This window comes from Eulemur rufifrons, chromosome 18 (genome assembly GCF_041146395.1).
Source record: "Eulemur rufifrons isolate Redbay chromosome 18, OSU_ERuf_1, whole genome shotgun sequence".
NCBI lineage: Eukaryota > Metazoa > Chordata > Mammalia > Primates > Lemuridae > Eulemur > Eulemur rufifrons.
The window spans coordinates 16,200,689-16,215,503 of record NC_091000.1 but is presented as its reverse complement, the minus strand read 5'-3'; positions in this window follow the sequence as shown (position 1 = coordinate 16,215,503).

Below are 14,815 nucleotides of genomic sequence, written 5' to 3'. Positions count from 1 at the left end.
TGTCCACCCATATGACTCCATTTTACCTTAATTACTCTTTAAAGACCCTTTCTCCAAGTACAGTCTCATTCTAAGGCAGGAGGGCTCAGAACTTCATATACGTTCACCAGTAGCCTTCCCATTTCTAAGTCCAGTGGGATCTCGGGATCGTTCGGTTGAGTAGACCTCTATCTCTGGCTTGAAATTTTTTTGTGTGTGTTTGGGGTCACTTCTTTGACTCTATGCTTAATTAATTTTCTTCTATTTTCTCTGACTAAACTCAGACTTTTTTTTTTTCTTTTTTCTTTTGGTTGTCAGTTCCTCCTTCTTTGCCTAAACTCTAAAGGTTGAAGTTTCTCAATCCTGGCTCCTCTTCTGTTCTTACTCTACACAGCCTCTAAACAAGATTTTATTTATTCTCGTGGGTTTACATCTGCTTATGGCTCCTAAATCTGTACCTTAAGCCTCTCCTGCTAAGCTCCAGAACATCATGTCCAACTGCCGTCTTGAAATTTCTTCTGGGATCTTCACAATCATTCCTACAATCAGAACTCATAACTCTGGAGTTCTGCCCCCAAATCTATGCCCCTTCCTAAATCAATCCCTTTTGTTACTTTCTTTCTTCTCTAGCCTTCCCATTCTTCATAAAAATTACCTCCATTTACCTATTTGATTGTGCAGAAACAAGGATAATCCTTGTTGCTTTCTTCTCGCCACCCTGTACCATCATAACCCGCAACCAAGTCTTGCTATTTCACTTTCAAAAATATATCCTAAAATAACTGCTCCTGCCATCCCCATCTCACACCAGGTCTGCAACATAAACTCCTCTTTCCAACATCTTTCCCCTCCCGTACATTCTCTATGAAGCATCCAGCGAGATTCTTCAAAGATTTAACTTAGATCATGTTTCTCTTCGGTTTAAAAATCTTTAATGGTTTTCTACCCAGAAGGAAATTCTGCTAGACTGCAAGTTCTAAGGATGTGAGGACCAGATCTGCCTTGTTTATTTCTGTTTATGCTGAGCCCAGCCTGGTGCCTTGTACTTAGAGGCACTTAACACATTGACCTAGCTCTTGTCTACCTCCTCAGCCCACCTCTCATGCCAGTACTCACATGTCCCTGTCACATTACCCTTTTCCCAGATCCTTGAGTTGGCCTAGTCCATTCACCTCACCCACCCCTTGTTGGCTGGCATCCACTTATATTATTGCTACTCTGAGTGGTCCAAGGCCAGCAGCATGGGCATCCCTGAAAGCTTGTTAGAACTCAGGCACCACCCCAGATCTAATGCATCAGAATCTGCATTTTGACAAGGTTCCGGGGTACCTCATATGCACATTAAAGTTTACCATGCTATGCTCTAGATCTCAGCCTCAGTGTTAGTTCTTTAGAGAGACCTTTCCCAACTGGTTAATACGTACTAGGTCACCTAACAAATTCACTCACAGCACCTGTGACACCCAGGGGGGAAGGGCAGTGAAGCCCAGGCAGTGGAGGTGAAGCTTACCAAGCAGAAGCTGTTCACTTCAGAGTTCTACCTAAGGCTGAGCCTATCAGAAGTTCTGGATTGTGTAGAGAAGCATACGAAGTATGTGAGTAGTTTGATTCGAGCAAATTAAAATTGCAAGAAGTTTTGTTTGCCTTAACAAATATTTTTGAGTCCCCTCTGAAAATCACTTTATATAGTTGTTTAGTTTTAATTTGCCACATTTAGACACCATAGGATAAATGCACAGCAGTGAGTCACAATTGGTTTGGGTTTTCAATATTTCATTGATCCATGGTGGTATTGTGCATTGTGAAATATCCAGCTAGAACACCTATATTTTAATGTAGTTTGATTCCAGCTTTGTACAAGTCAATTGTTCAGTGTTTTGTTGCAAACACTTTAGATGCTGCAGAGTTGACTGATTGGTCTGTGGTTCCTGGGTCTTCTGTGTATTCTGTCAGAAGCCCAATAATCACATTATTGTAGGACTCCAGCATTTTGCAAAGTACAATGAGTGTTCAACCAATAAACTAAGCCATGGTTTATAACCATGAGATGAAGGAAAATACGCTAATTAAAAATAAACACTGCTAAAACTTATCTCTGAAAGCATTTCTAAGGTGTCATACATTTATTCTTCATTTGTAAAATATTTTGTTGCCTCTATGGCCAAGTATTTCAGGATTTTATAGATATCAAAGTATTATATTAATGTAACTGGAAAATTTGTTGGAGTTATTCAACAAACTAAAAGTGTTGGCAGAGATGTTTTAAAATATAACCCCACTCATTCCTTGAGTATCACAGCTGTTCCTTGTTTGTTTAATAATAGAACTGATGAGTAGTTAATTTGCAAGGAAAGCTGGGTGCAGGTGTAGTGCTATTTCGAGGTAATGGAGGACACATTTGACATCTGTGGCACGATATATGGGTAAAGCAAAACAGAAGTTAAAATCAGCCCTGTGTCAAATCTACATGGTTTAAGACTTCGTGAAATTTCTCTGGACAAGGGGGCAGGAAGTTTAGTAGAAATCCAAGTGAATAAAAGAGGGACCAACATGTGTTGATTGCCTTCTATGGGGCACTGATTTAATCATCAGAACAACTCCTCAATAGGTTTTATTTGTTCCATTTTACCCACATGGAAAATTGAGACTTAGAACCCATGTTTTTCCCCCCGGTTACACATTAGAATCACTAGTGTGTCATTAAAAAAAAAAAACACATTGCACATCCATTAGGATGGCTACTATCAAAAAAACAAAAAATGACAACTGCTAGCAAGGATGTGGAGAAACTGTAACTCTTGTGTATTGCCGGTGGGAATGTAAAATGGTATAGCTGCTGGGAAAACAGTGTGGTGGTTCCTCAAATTGTTAAACACAGAATTGTCATGTGATTCAGTAATCTCACTTGTACGTATATCTATCTATACCTGTACCTATATCTATGCCTAGTACCTATATCTGTCTTCAAAAGAATTGAAAGCAGGGACCCAAAAGATACTAGTACACCTATGTTTGTAGCAGCATCATAGCAGCAGCATTCATTATTACCAAAGGATGGAAACAACCTAAAAGCCCATCAGTAGATAAATGGATAAATGAAATATGGTAGACACATATAATGGAATATTGTTTAGCCTTAAGAAGGAAGGAAATTCTGATAATTGCTACAACATGGATGAATCTTGAAAACATTATGCTAAATGAAATAAGTCAGACACAGAAGGACAAACACTGCATGATCCCACTTCCATGAGGTATGTAGACCAGGCAAATCAATAGAGACAGAAAGCAGAATAGAGGTTTCCAGGGTTGGCAGGAAGGGGGAATGGGGAGTTATGGGGAGTTATTACATAATGTGTTCAGAGTTTCTGGCTGAGATGATGAAAAATTCTGGAAATGCATAGTGGTGATGATTTATGCTTTACCAAGTTATAAAAAATAACTTCACATTGCTTGGTCTTCACAGTCAGACAGGCTGACACGACCAGTTGGGCGGGGCCTGGCCCTCACTGGCCCTGGCAGCCAAGCCTCCAGGCTGCCGTTTCCAGAGCTGACCCAGGACCGCTCTTGGTTTCCCACCTGGGCCTGATGGCTCCTAAAGAGGTTCCCTTCTCTTCCCACTTCAGCCCTCTACCCCAACCTCTCCCAGTAGGCATTAAGAGAAAATTAAAATGACTAAAATTTTCTGTAGGCTACCAAATAATCTCAAGGACTATTGCTTTTTAACTCATACTACTCCCTAGATAGTGGAATTCTGACTAGGTGAAGGATCCCTAAAATCCTACCACCTAATCAGGCATTTATATATAAATAATTTCTTTATTTGTGGTACAAGCAGAGGTGGAGAAAGAGAAATGAACAGACCCAGAAGCTTCTCTGAGGCCCTACAGAAAACCTGTGGGCTTATGACACCGGAGGCCAGGAACAGAGAGGGAATGAGCCAATGAGACTCTAAATGAGCTGAGCTACTCTCTCCCTCTCTCTCTTCCTCTCCTCCTCACCTGTCTCTTCCCATCCTTCTGATGCCCAATGTTGCTCTACTTCCCACACTGTGGCTGGGCGTGCTCCTGCTCAGGGTCTTGCCCTGCTGTCGCCCCTTCCTCCTGGAGCATTCTTCCCCGGGTATCTACTGAGCTGGCTCCCTCACCTCCTTTGAGTCTTTCCTCAAGTGTCGTCTTCTCAGTGAGACCTTCTATGTTAGTTGCCTATGACTGCTGTGACAAATTAGCACAAATTTTGTAGCTTAAAAGAACACACGCTCTCTCTAGGGGAGACTCCATGTCCTTGCCTGTTCCAGCCTGAAGAGGATCCCACATCCCTTGGCTCACGGCCCCTTCCAGCCAGCAGTCACTTCATTCCTACCTCTGTCCTCACATCTCTCACCTTGGACTCTCCCGCCTGCCTCTCATTCTCATAAGCACTCTTGTGATTACACTGGATAATCCAGGATAATCTCCCATTTCATGATCCTCGATTTAGTCACATCTGCAAAGTCCCTATTGCCACTTAAGGACATGAACATGCTTGGGGTCCAGTATTCTGCCTACCACCCCTGCCTGGGGCACCCTATTTGGTTTACTCCCTACCCACTCCCAGCATTCCTTATCCCTCTTCCATGCTTAATTTTTCTCTGAACCACTTACCACCTTCTGGCATGTTATATATTTTACATATTCATTTAGTTAATGGTCTGCTTCCCCCACTGGAATATAATTTGCATAAGGGTAAATATGTTTGTTTTATATCACTGCTGTATTTTTATTGCTTAGAACAGTGCCTAGATCGTAGCAAGGGTTCAATTAATATGCATACGTACTCTTTTTTGATTGCATAAATGAGGTTGAGAATTTTGGCAAAAGGACCTGACATGATATGGAGGGGTCCCCAGTGGGGCCCTAGAAGAGCTGGGGTGCTCCAAGGCAGACTGCTTTGTTCGTGCAGAAATATTTGCCCAAATTCTGGTTTCTAACTTTTTCTCTCATATTTGCTTTTGATCTTTCTTTGGAATATACTCAAAATTTGTATATTAGTTTCTGACTCTAGGTTATAAACAACTGAAGCAAAGAAACAGTCTTGCCCCTCATGTTGGTGTAACTCTTCTACTCTGCATAGTGCTAGATATTGAATATGTAGGTGCCGGGTATTTGCTTTTTGAATTTCTTACCTTTTATTTCTTATTTTGGGAATCAGCCTAAGGGAGAAAGGGACCAACCAGTGCTCTCAACTGTGTGTGGTTTTATTTTTTTAGAGGGAGCGTGATGGTGGGAATAGGCCTGTACTCTTAGAAGAAAACTTCTTTGTATAGGAAGCATATTTCAGTTTGGGCACAGTGATAAGAAAGTTGGATTTTACAATCTATAGGAAGACCAGCTACCTTTAGAAATGGTTTCTCCATGTGGGATTTCTATGACTGGTATTCTGATTAGTGTGAAACAATAGGTTTAGATGTCTACATCAAAACTCATCAAAGCCTCAAAGCTTCATGCATTGCTATAACTTTTTTTGTTAACTCTGGGTAAAAGTAGGGTGGTGGTACAAAGGATAACTTTGACTTCAAATTTTGTAATTCGTTTATGTGAAGGGCAGAAGGATGTACTTTCCAGTGATCTGTATTTTAAGATGTCAAAGACTTTCCCTGATGCTATGTTATGACTATGGAAAAAATAGAATTCTTTTTAGAATTCTCAACTCCGAGTTGAGAGTAGGTGTTTGGATACTTGTGTTACTATGGACTGAGGCCAGGAAGCATGAATTAAAAGAGATCTGTCCACTTTCAGATTAGGAAACACACAGAAACATCAACACGAAATCCTCATTGGCATTTCTGGTGGTTATATTTACTTATTCCAGAGCAAAATTAATATACAATAAGAAATGGAATATTTTCTGTTGATATTTAGGGTATTATGACAAGAACGTTCTTTAGAAAAGTAATAGTGTGTTGTGGGGACACCAGATGCTGTAACATCCTTTGCCTTCAAGGCATTGCAGACAACTTGAATCAATCCAATAACCTTATCAAGTATAAGCAAACAGTAAAATGAGAGCCATTTATCTGAAAGAGCAGGTTGAAAACTTCATTGGAACACGTTGAAGGCAGCTCCCTAGCCCTGCCAAAGCTTTGCTCCACCAGAGCAGGGTATGAATTTTTCATTGGCCCAGTAATCAAGGTCTTTAGAGCTTCATGGCATTTTCTCTCTAATATAGCTAATGTGTGGAGCATTGTTGACATTATGTTCACAGTTGCCAAGGATGAAATAAAACTTGCTTTGAATAATTCTGTATAAACATTGAGAGAAATCTTTGCCTTAGGACCAAAGTTCAATTATGTGCTCTATACAAAGTCACTTAAGGTAGGAGGGGGGAAAACATTTCAAGTTGATGTGAGATAACAGAAACAAATATCTTTATTGGATTTGTCTGGAAAAAAGGAAGGAAAATCCCAGTATTATCCATTCTGGTCAACACATGGAAAGCTCAGCCCTGTTTTGTTTCTCCTTTTCCCCTTAGATCCTTATTTCTTACACTTGACTCTATGTGTAGAGGAATAGTTCAAGTGAGTCTAAAGCAGTAACCCCAGGAATTTATCAACTTATTCCCATGATGCTGCTATTGCTCATAAAGCATTTTGAGAATTCTGTTGGAATGGTCTTCAGAGCTAGTGATAAGCCCCAAGAGGAAGTCAGTCTCAGTAGCTTTCAGCTGCATTTTAGGGTCACGCATGGAGGAGCTAAGGTGGACTTCAGAGTCTCACAGGTGATGGGAAGGCAGGCTCTGCTCTCAGTGCATGTGAGCTCTTGGATAAGTTATTTATCTCTTTGGGCCTCAGTCTTCTGGGTACAATGGCACATACCTTATAGGGCTGTTGTGTGGATGAATTGCGATCGTGTGTGTCAACCCGGTGCAATGCCTTCTTTCCCTCTTCCCTTTCCTGCCCCTGTTTTTCCGTCAGGGCTTGCTTCCAAGTCTGCCTTCTGAGAGGTTAGGCACACAAAGTTGATGCTGGCTGGAAAATGAGGGGCTAGACTTGGGTGCCAGAGAACCAGGGAATGGCACCCATCCTCGTGCGGCTCCTGTGGCGCCAAGGAGGAAAGCGACCCTCTTGAGGGTCACCTCCAGGCAGTTACTGGGGGCTCTGCTCAAGGTGCTATTAGTGCTGAGTTTTTTGGGGCCTGAGGTAGAGGCAGATGTAAGAGATGGATGGCAGTTATTGCCTGTCAGGAGCTTAGTAATTTCTATCTCCTTTTAGACCTCATTTAATTCCTTCCATCCCAAATTAAAATTGCTCCTGCATTTCTGACGGGAGCGTCTTAGTGTTCCTGAGCCATCTAGGGATTTGGTCCTCTTTCCCCTTCATTGCCAAAGCCATGGGTTGTCAAGGTCAGGATAGAACCTGTCATGTTGGCAATAGTTGGCAACTTTCATTTTTGAATAAATATACTTTTATACAGTTTGATCCCCCATTTACTCATTTGTTCATTCATTCAACGCATTCACTTGTGGAGCAGTTGGCCTAGGAAAGAGAAGGAACTTTTCCTTAGGGTCAAGGGGGGGGGAAGAAGAGAGAATGCAAAAAAAGACAGGCTTGGTTTCATATGACTTTTGACAGTTTCTAAAATAAAATAAGATCCAAACCGGAAGAGCAAAGACCTATCCCTGGAGATATTTTAAAAATCCAAAAAGTCATTTCCAAAATGTTTTAAACAATGATTGTCCATGTTGGAATGACTTAGCATTCCCAGGTTTTAGCGTTCAACCAACATTGATTAGTGTGTGCTGTGTGCCTGGCTCAGCACAATCGTCATGGGAGTCACAAAAATGACTTGGAAAGTCCCTGCCCACATGCACTCAGTTACTGTCTGAGCACAGAGTACCTTGTAGAAGGAAGCACACATGCTGGGAGAGAGGATACGGTCAGCAAGGGTATCTGGTGGGAAGAAGAGGAAAGGGGTCACGGAGGAGGTGCTAGTTGAATTCATTGTAGAAAATGAGTATGATTTCATGAGGCAGATATGGGAGGCATTGTGTTGAAGTCACATCTCCTACCTAGGCACTTGTTTGGAATTTTTGTTTCATTTGCTCTGCAGAGATCACTTCTTGGTGTACTCATTATTTTCTATGTCAGGATAAGAAGAGAGGAGAAATTTTTTTTGTGTGTGTGTACGTGTAGTATTTTTCACAGAGTTTCTTTGTGCTGCCAAACTAACTTGTAGAGCCGAAGCTTGTCCAAGTTCCAGTAACAAACGTGTGATTAAAGTAAATTGCAACCCATTGCCTCTGGCTTTGGAGCCTTCCGGCACTTCGGTGCTTGGGGGTTGGTCTACGCTCTGTGATTTAGTTACAGACCAAATGGTGGCAAATCACAATTCCTAGGCTTAAACCTGTAGCAGGGGTCGGAAATAATTTAACTTTCTGATTTGTACTAACAAACACATTCTTCTAAAACCATTGTTTTCTAACACTCATGAATGTTGTGAACTAGTTGAAACCTTTTAAATGTGGTGATGTAATGAAAGTGCTTTGTAAACTGTTAAGTTTTAATATGGTTATTGTTATAGATATACTTTATTAAACACTGGGTGATGATTATGTTAAGTACAATGTTTTAACTATGAGATTCTTCTAAAGCATGTAGAAAAATTTTGGAATAATCTTTCCCCTTTAGAATACCATGACTGTTTTTTAAATTCCTTTGGTTTATACTTTTATTATAGTATACTGTGGGTTAGCAGTTGAGTGTACTAGTGCCTTTGCGATGTAGTAAGATTTTGTATAGATTTTTAATCTGTCAAGGAAAAGGCTAGATAAGTAAATAGGGTAGTGTTTGTCTCATAGTCCGTCATTTCGAAGGGTCATTTAAGACCAGAGGAAATACTGACTCACCTTTTCCAAAGAGACAACTAATTTTCTTGTACTTTTAAGTCCAAATTTATCCTGCCTTCCTTTGATTAATTGAAACAATAGATTATTATAAACCTTAACAGAAAAATCCTTCTTGTTATTTTTTTAACCAGCAGAGAAATGTGAAATGTTTTGCTTTCCTGGGGCTGCTTTCTGTCCTCAATGTCATAAAACATTCCTGTCACTTCTATTATGTTCAGCTTCACTTTTTTTCCTTGATCAGTCGAAATGAATTACTTGAATTTTTTCTTCCTTCTATGCTAAACAGAAGCCCATTCATCCCCTGACCCCACCCCAGGACTGTTTCTTTTGTTCCTGCAGTTTGTAATGTTCCACCTTGATATTCGGGTGGAAAACTGTGAGTCCCCCACACCCCACATCCGGGTCTCATTGGTCCTGTCTCCTGGAGGCCTCTTAAATCTTCTCTCTTTCCATAGCCATGGCCACAGCTTGGCTGTTTGTTGTTAAGAGATCCCTCCTGGACTCCCTGCCTCTGCTCACTTCCAATCTATGTTCCTTCTAAAATGTGCGATTGTGTACTGCCTTGCTTAGAAGCCTTGTGCTGGTTCCGAACACGCAGATCCAAGGTCTGACTCTTTTAATATGGTCTGGACAGGCCTCCATGTTCTGGCTCCCAGTTTTTTTCTCAGCCTCAAAAACCGCGATTTTTGAGGGGTTTGCTCTCCAAACCCATCAAATCACGTGTGCTCTCTGCCTCCTGTTCAGGCCCGCATGCCTTTCACTCTCCCTGAATGGCCTTTCCCTCAGCTACCTCAGTAAGGTCTGGAGCCGAGAGGGAGACACAGGAAGCCTCAGGTGTAGCAAAATGCTGTTTATTTGAGCATCTGGGTGCAGACGGGTGGAGGCCGAAAAGAGAGTCCACACGAGAAAGGGGAGAGCCTTGAGTTTTATGGAGGGTTTTTCCGGGGGGAGTGAGCAACTGGGCCAGAACAGCCACTGTAATAAATTCTTTTCAAACAACCGGTTCTTAGGACCCCTGCGTCGGTCTCATTCGGCAGAGATAGGGAGGGATAAGCTTCATCCTTTTCCCTCCCTAGGGGTCTGGCAAAGGCTACGTGCCTAATGCACCCCTAGGAAGGGGAGAACAGTGGGTTTATAGGAGATTTGCATGGAAGTTTGCGGGGGGAGTGTGAATTGGTCAGAGTTAGATTTACAACCTCTAGACTCTCCAGACTCCTGTGGCTATTGTTTCACAGGCCTTGTGCTCACTATCTAAGTTTTCCATTAACTGCATTTCGTCCTATCCATACTTTCCCGGTTCCCACCCTGAGCAGCCTAACAACCTCCCCATCTTGTAGGCTTCGGAGATTGACTGGTGCTTGAGTGTTTGAATGTTGCACCTCTTACCTGTTGTGTTCTCTGGTAACTGTACACTCGTGGTGTTTGTCTGTCTACCTGTCTTGACCTGCCTTTTGTATCACCTCTGTCTTTTCTGCCTAATCCTGGTTGACAGTGTTGTTTGTTAGTTTCATATCTACTTGTTCTCTCAATTATTTCTCCCCAGACCAGGCTCCCTGCCCTGTATTTATAAACTGCCGTATTTCTAGTCAAACTAGTTTATAGGGTAATAGCCACCATGGTACAGTAGAAAAAAATGAATGCATTTTTGAGTGTTTTGCAATGTTACCTAGTGATATATAAATATTTTCTTTATTATTGTTGTTGTCATTTTTAAATGGGAGGATCAAGGAAGGCAGAGTCTTGTCTACCAATCTGAGCTTACTTAGGCTTTAATCTTTCTTAGGATATTTGTGATCTTTGCAAACATTCTGAACTTTATTTTATTTATTTATTTATTTATTTATTTTTTGAGACAGAGTCTTGCTCGGTTGCCCTGGGCAGAGTGCCGTGGTGTCAGCCTATCTCACAGCAACCTCAAACTCCTGGGCTCAGGCGATCCTCCTGCCTCAGCCTCTGGAGTAGCTGAGACTACAGGCACATGCCATGATGCCTGGCTAATTTTTCTATTTTAGGTAGAGACGGGGGTGGGGGGGGTGTCTCACTTTTGCGCAGGCTGGTCTCAAACTTCTGACCTCAAGTGATCCTCCCGCCTCCTCGGCCTCCCAGAGTGCTAAGATTACAGGTGTGAGTCACCATGCCCAGCTGCATTCTGAACTTTAAATGCCATTCAGTGATCTGACAAAATAGGAATTTTGTTTTACTATGAACTGAGCAGAGTTTCAGCATTTGACTATTATATCATCATTGCCATAGATTCAACATTTAAAAGAAACATTCATCTTTTCACATAGGAGTCTCCCAGGTCTCAGTCTGCAGCCTTTCCTGTCTGTATTCATCCCTTTGGGTCTTATAAAGCCCGATGGCATTAAATATCATCGGTATGCTCGAGGCTCACCAATGTGTGTCTCCTGCGCCAACCTCTCCTCTGAACTCCAGACTCACATCTAATTGCCTGCTAATTACAGCCATTTGGAAGATTAATAGACAACTCAAACATCACACATCCACAGGGAATACTTGAGCCTCCTCTCTCAGCCCTGGGGCCCTACGCCGCTCTGTCCTCTGTCTTCCCCATCTCAGTAAATGGCGGCTCCAGTGTAGCAGTCGCTCTCCCAGAAAACTCACCCTTCCTCCCCTTTGTTTGTTATACCTCACGGCAGCACCAGCAAGCGCCCTTGAACTAGGATCAGAATCTAACTGCTCCTCACCACATCCACTGCGTCCCCTCTGCCTGGCTTTACACTATGTGCTCGTGGGTTATTGAAATGCCTCTTAATTTGTCTCACATTTATTCACTCTTGCTCCCTACAATTTATTCTTCACTGAGCAGCCAGAGCAAGGCTTTTAAAACATAATATGGATAATGTTTTTCATCTGCTCAAAACCTTCCAGTGGCTTTTCAGATCAAAGGAAAAGCCGATATCCTGCGTGGCTAACAAAGTCTTACATCATCTTGTTCCCTAACACTTCTCTAGTCCAATCATTCTTCCCCCCTCCCACTGCAGTCTTCAGAGGTGCCAGCAGATGTGCTTCTGCCTCAGGGCCTTTGCACTGCGGTGCCCTTGGCCTGGAATGATTTCCCACCAGACATGGTTGTGGCTTACTTCCTCTCTTATCCAGGCTGCACTATCACTCTGTCACAGAGGAGTCTTTTCTGACCATTTCATTCCAAGTAGCACCCCCATAGTTCTCTACTCTCTTATTCTGCCTTATTCTTCTTCAAAGTACTTCTTACCACCTGCTATATTTTATTTACTGGTTGCTCCTGCTGTCTCCCGTGTAAGCTCTGTGAGAGTGCAGACGTTATTTTGTTCATTGCTGTTTCTCTGGCTCTTAAAATAGTGCTTGGCGTATAGCTGGCATGCAGCTTAGTATTGCATGGATGAAAGGGCGTATTCAAGAGGTATATTAAGTTACTATAAAGGTCGTTTCAGTGGATTAGGTGCTGAATATTCATTTGTTAAAAAAAGGAAAACAAACAAATGTACAATAAGGAGCCCAAATCCTTCCTGAAAGTTTTCCCTCAATTTTGAGGCTAGTTTAGTATCCCCAGATTTCTTGGTTTCTTGACCATTAATGACTCACTTGCTGTGTCTCTGTCCTATCTCCTGGCATACCCTGGAGATACTGCTGGTTCAGCTCCAGAACACTGAAAGAAAGTGAGTATCACGATAAAGTGAGTCACACAAATTTTTTTGTTTCCCAGTGCATATAGAAATTATGTTTGCATTATACTATAGTCTATTAAGTGTGCAATAGCATTATATCTGAAGAAAATAATGTATTTATGTTAATTACAAATATTAATGATTTATTGCTTAAAAATGCTAATGATCATCTGAGCTTATAGAGAGTTATAATATTTTTGCTGGTGGAGGGTCTTGCCTTGGTGTTGGTGGCTGCTGACTGATCAGGGTGGTGGTTGCTGAAGGCTGGGGTGGCTGTGGCAAGTTCTTAACATAAGACAACAATGAAGTTTACCGTATCCATTGACTCTTCCTTTCACGAAAGGTTTCTCTGTAGCCAGCAATACTATTCGATAGCATTTTACCCACAGTGGAGCTTCTTTGAAAATTGGGGTCAATCTGCTCAAACCCTACTGCTGCCTTATAAGCTGAGTTTATGTAATATTCTAAATACTTTATCATCACATCAAAAATTTTCACAGCATCTTCACCAGAAGTAAATTCCATCTCAAGAAACCACTTTCTCTGCTCACTCATAAGAAGCATGTCCCTATCATGAGACTGCAGAAATTCAGTCACATCTTCAGGATCCACTTTTAATTCTAGCTCTCTTGCTATTTCTACCACATCTGCAGTTACCTCCTCCACCAAAGTCTTGAACCCCTGAAAGTCATCCAAGATGGTTGGAATCAACTTCTTCCAAACTCCTGTTAATGTTGATATTTTGACCTCTTCCCATGAATTATTATGAATGTTCTTAATAGTATCTAGAATGGTGAATCCTTTCCAGAAGGTTTTCAATTTACTTTTCCCAAATCCATCAAAGAAATCACTATCTATGACAGCTATAGCCTTATAAACTGTACTTCTTAAATAATAAGACTTGCAAGTCAAAATTACTCCTTGGTCCCTGGGCTGCAGAAGGGATGTTGTATTAACAGGCATGAAAACAACATTAATATCCCTGTATATTTCCATCAGAGCTCTTGGTTGACCAGGTGTATTGCCAATGAGCAGTAATATTTTGAATGGAATATTTTTCCTGAGCAGTAGGTCTCAACAGTGGGCTTAAATATTCAGTAAACCATGCTGTAAAAGATGTGCTGTCATCCAGCCTTTGTTGTTCCATTTATAGAGCACAAGCAGAGTATATTTAGCATAATTTTTAAGGGCCCTAGGAGTTTTGGAATGGTAAATAAGCATTGGCCTTAACTTAAAGTCACCAGCTGCATTAGTCCCTAACAAGAGAGTCAGCCTGTTCTTTGAAGATTCAAAGCCAGGCGTTGACGTCTCCTCTCTAGCTATGAAATTCCTAGATAGCATCTTCTGCTAATAGAAGGTTGTTTCATTTACATTGAAAGTCTGTTGTTTAGTGTAGCCACCTTCCTCGATGATCTTAACTAGGTCTGGGTAACTTGCTGCAGCTTCTGCATCAGCACTTGCTGCTTCACTTGCACTTTTATGTTATGGACATAGCTCCTTTCTTTAAACCTCACGAACCAACCTTTGCTAGCTTCAAACTTTTCTTAGGTATCTATGTCACCTCTCTCAGCCTTTGTGAACTGTAGAGAGTTAGGGCCTTGCTCTGGATTAGGTTTTGGCTTAAGGGAATGTTGTGGCTGGTTTGACTTTGTCTCCAGACCATTCAAACTTTCTCCACATCAGCAATAAGGCTGTTTCACTTTCTTATCATTCCTGTGTTCACTGGAGTAGCACTTTGAATTTCCTTCGAGAACTTTTCCTTTGCATTCACCAGTTGGCTAACTGGCACAAGAGGCCTGGCTTTTAGTCTACCTCGGCTTTCAACATGCTTTTCTCACTCAGCTTAGCCATTTCTAGCTTTGATGTAAAGTGAGAGATGTGTGACTCTTTTTCGCTTGAACACTTTGAGGCCATTTGTAGGGTTATTAATTGGCCTAATTTCAATATTGTTGTATCGCCCAAGGTGAGAGAGAGAGATGGGGAACAGCTGGTCAGTGGAGCAGTCAGAACACACACAACGGTTATCAATTAAGTTTGCCGTCTTATGTGGGTACAGTCTGTGGTGCCCCCAAACAATTGAAATCGTAACATCAAAGTCACTGGTCATGGATCACCATAACAGATACAATAATAACGAAGTTTGAAAAACTGCTAGAATTAGCAAAGTGTGACACAGGACACAAAGTGAGCACAGGCTGTTGGAAAAATGGTGCCAATAGACTTGCCTGATGCAGGATTGCCACAAACCTTCAATTTGTAAAAAATAAAATGCAATGTCTGTGAAG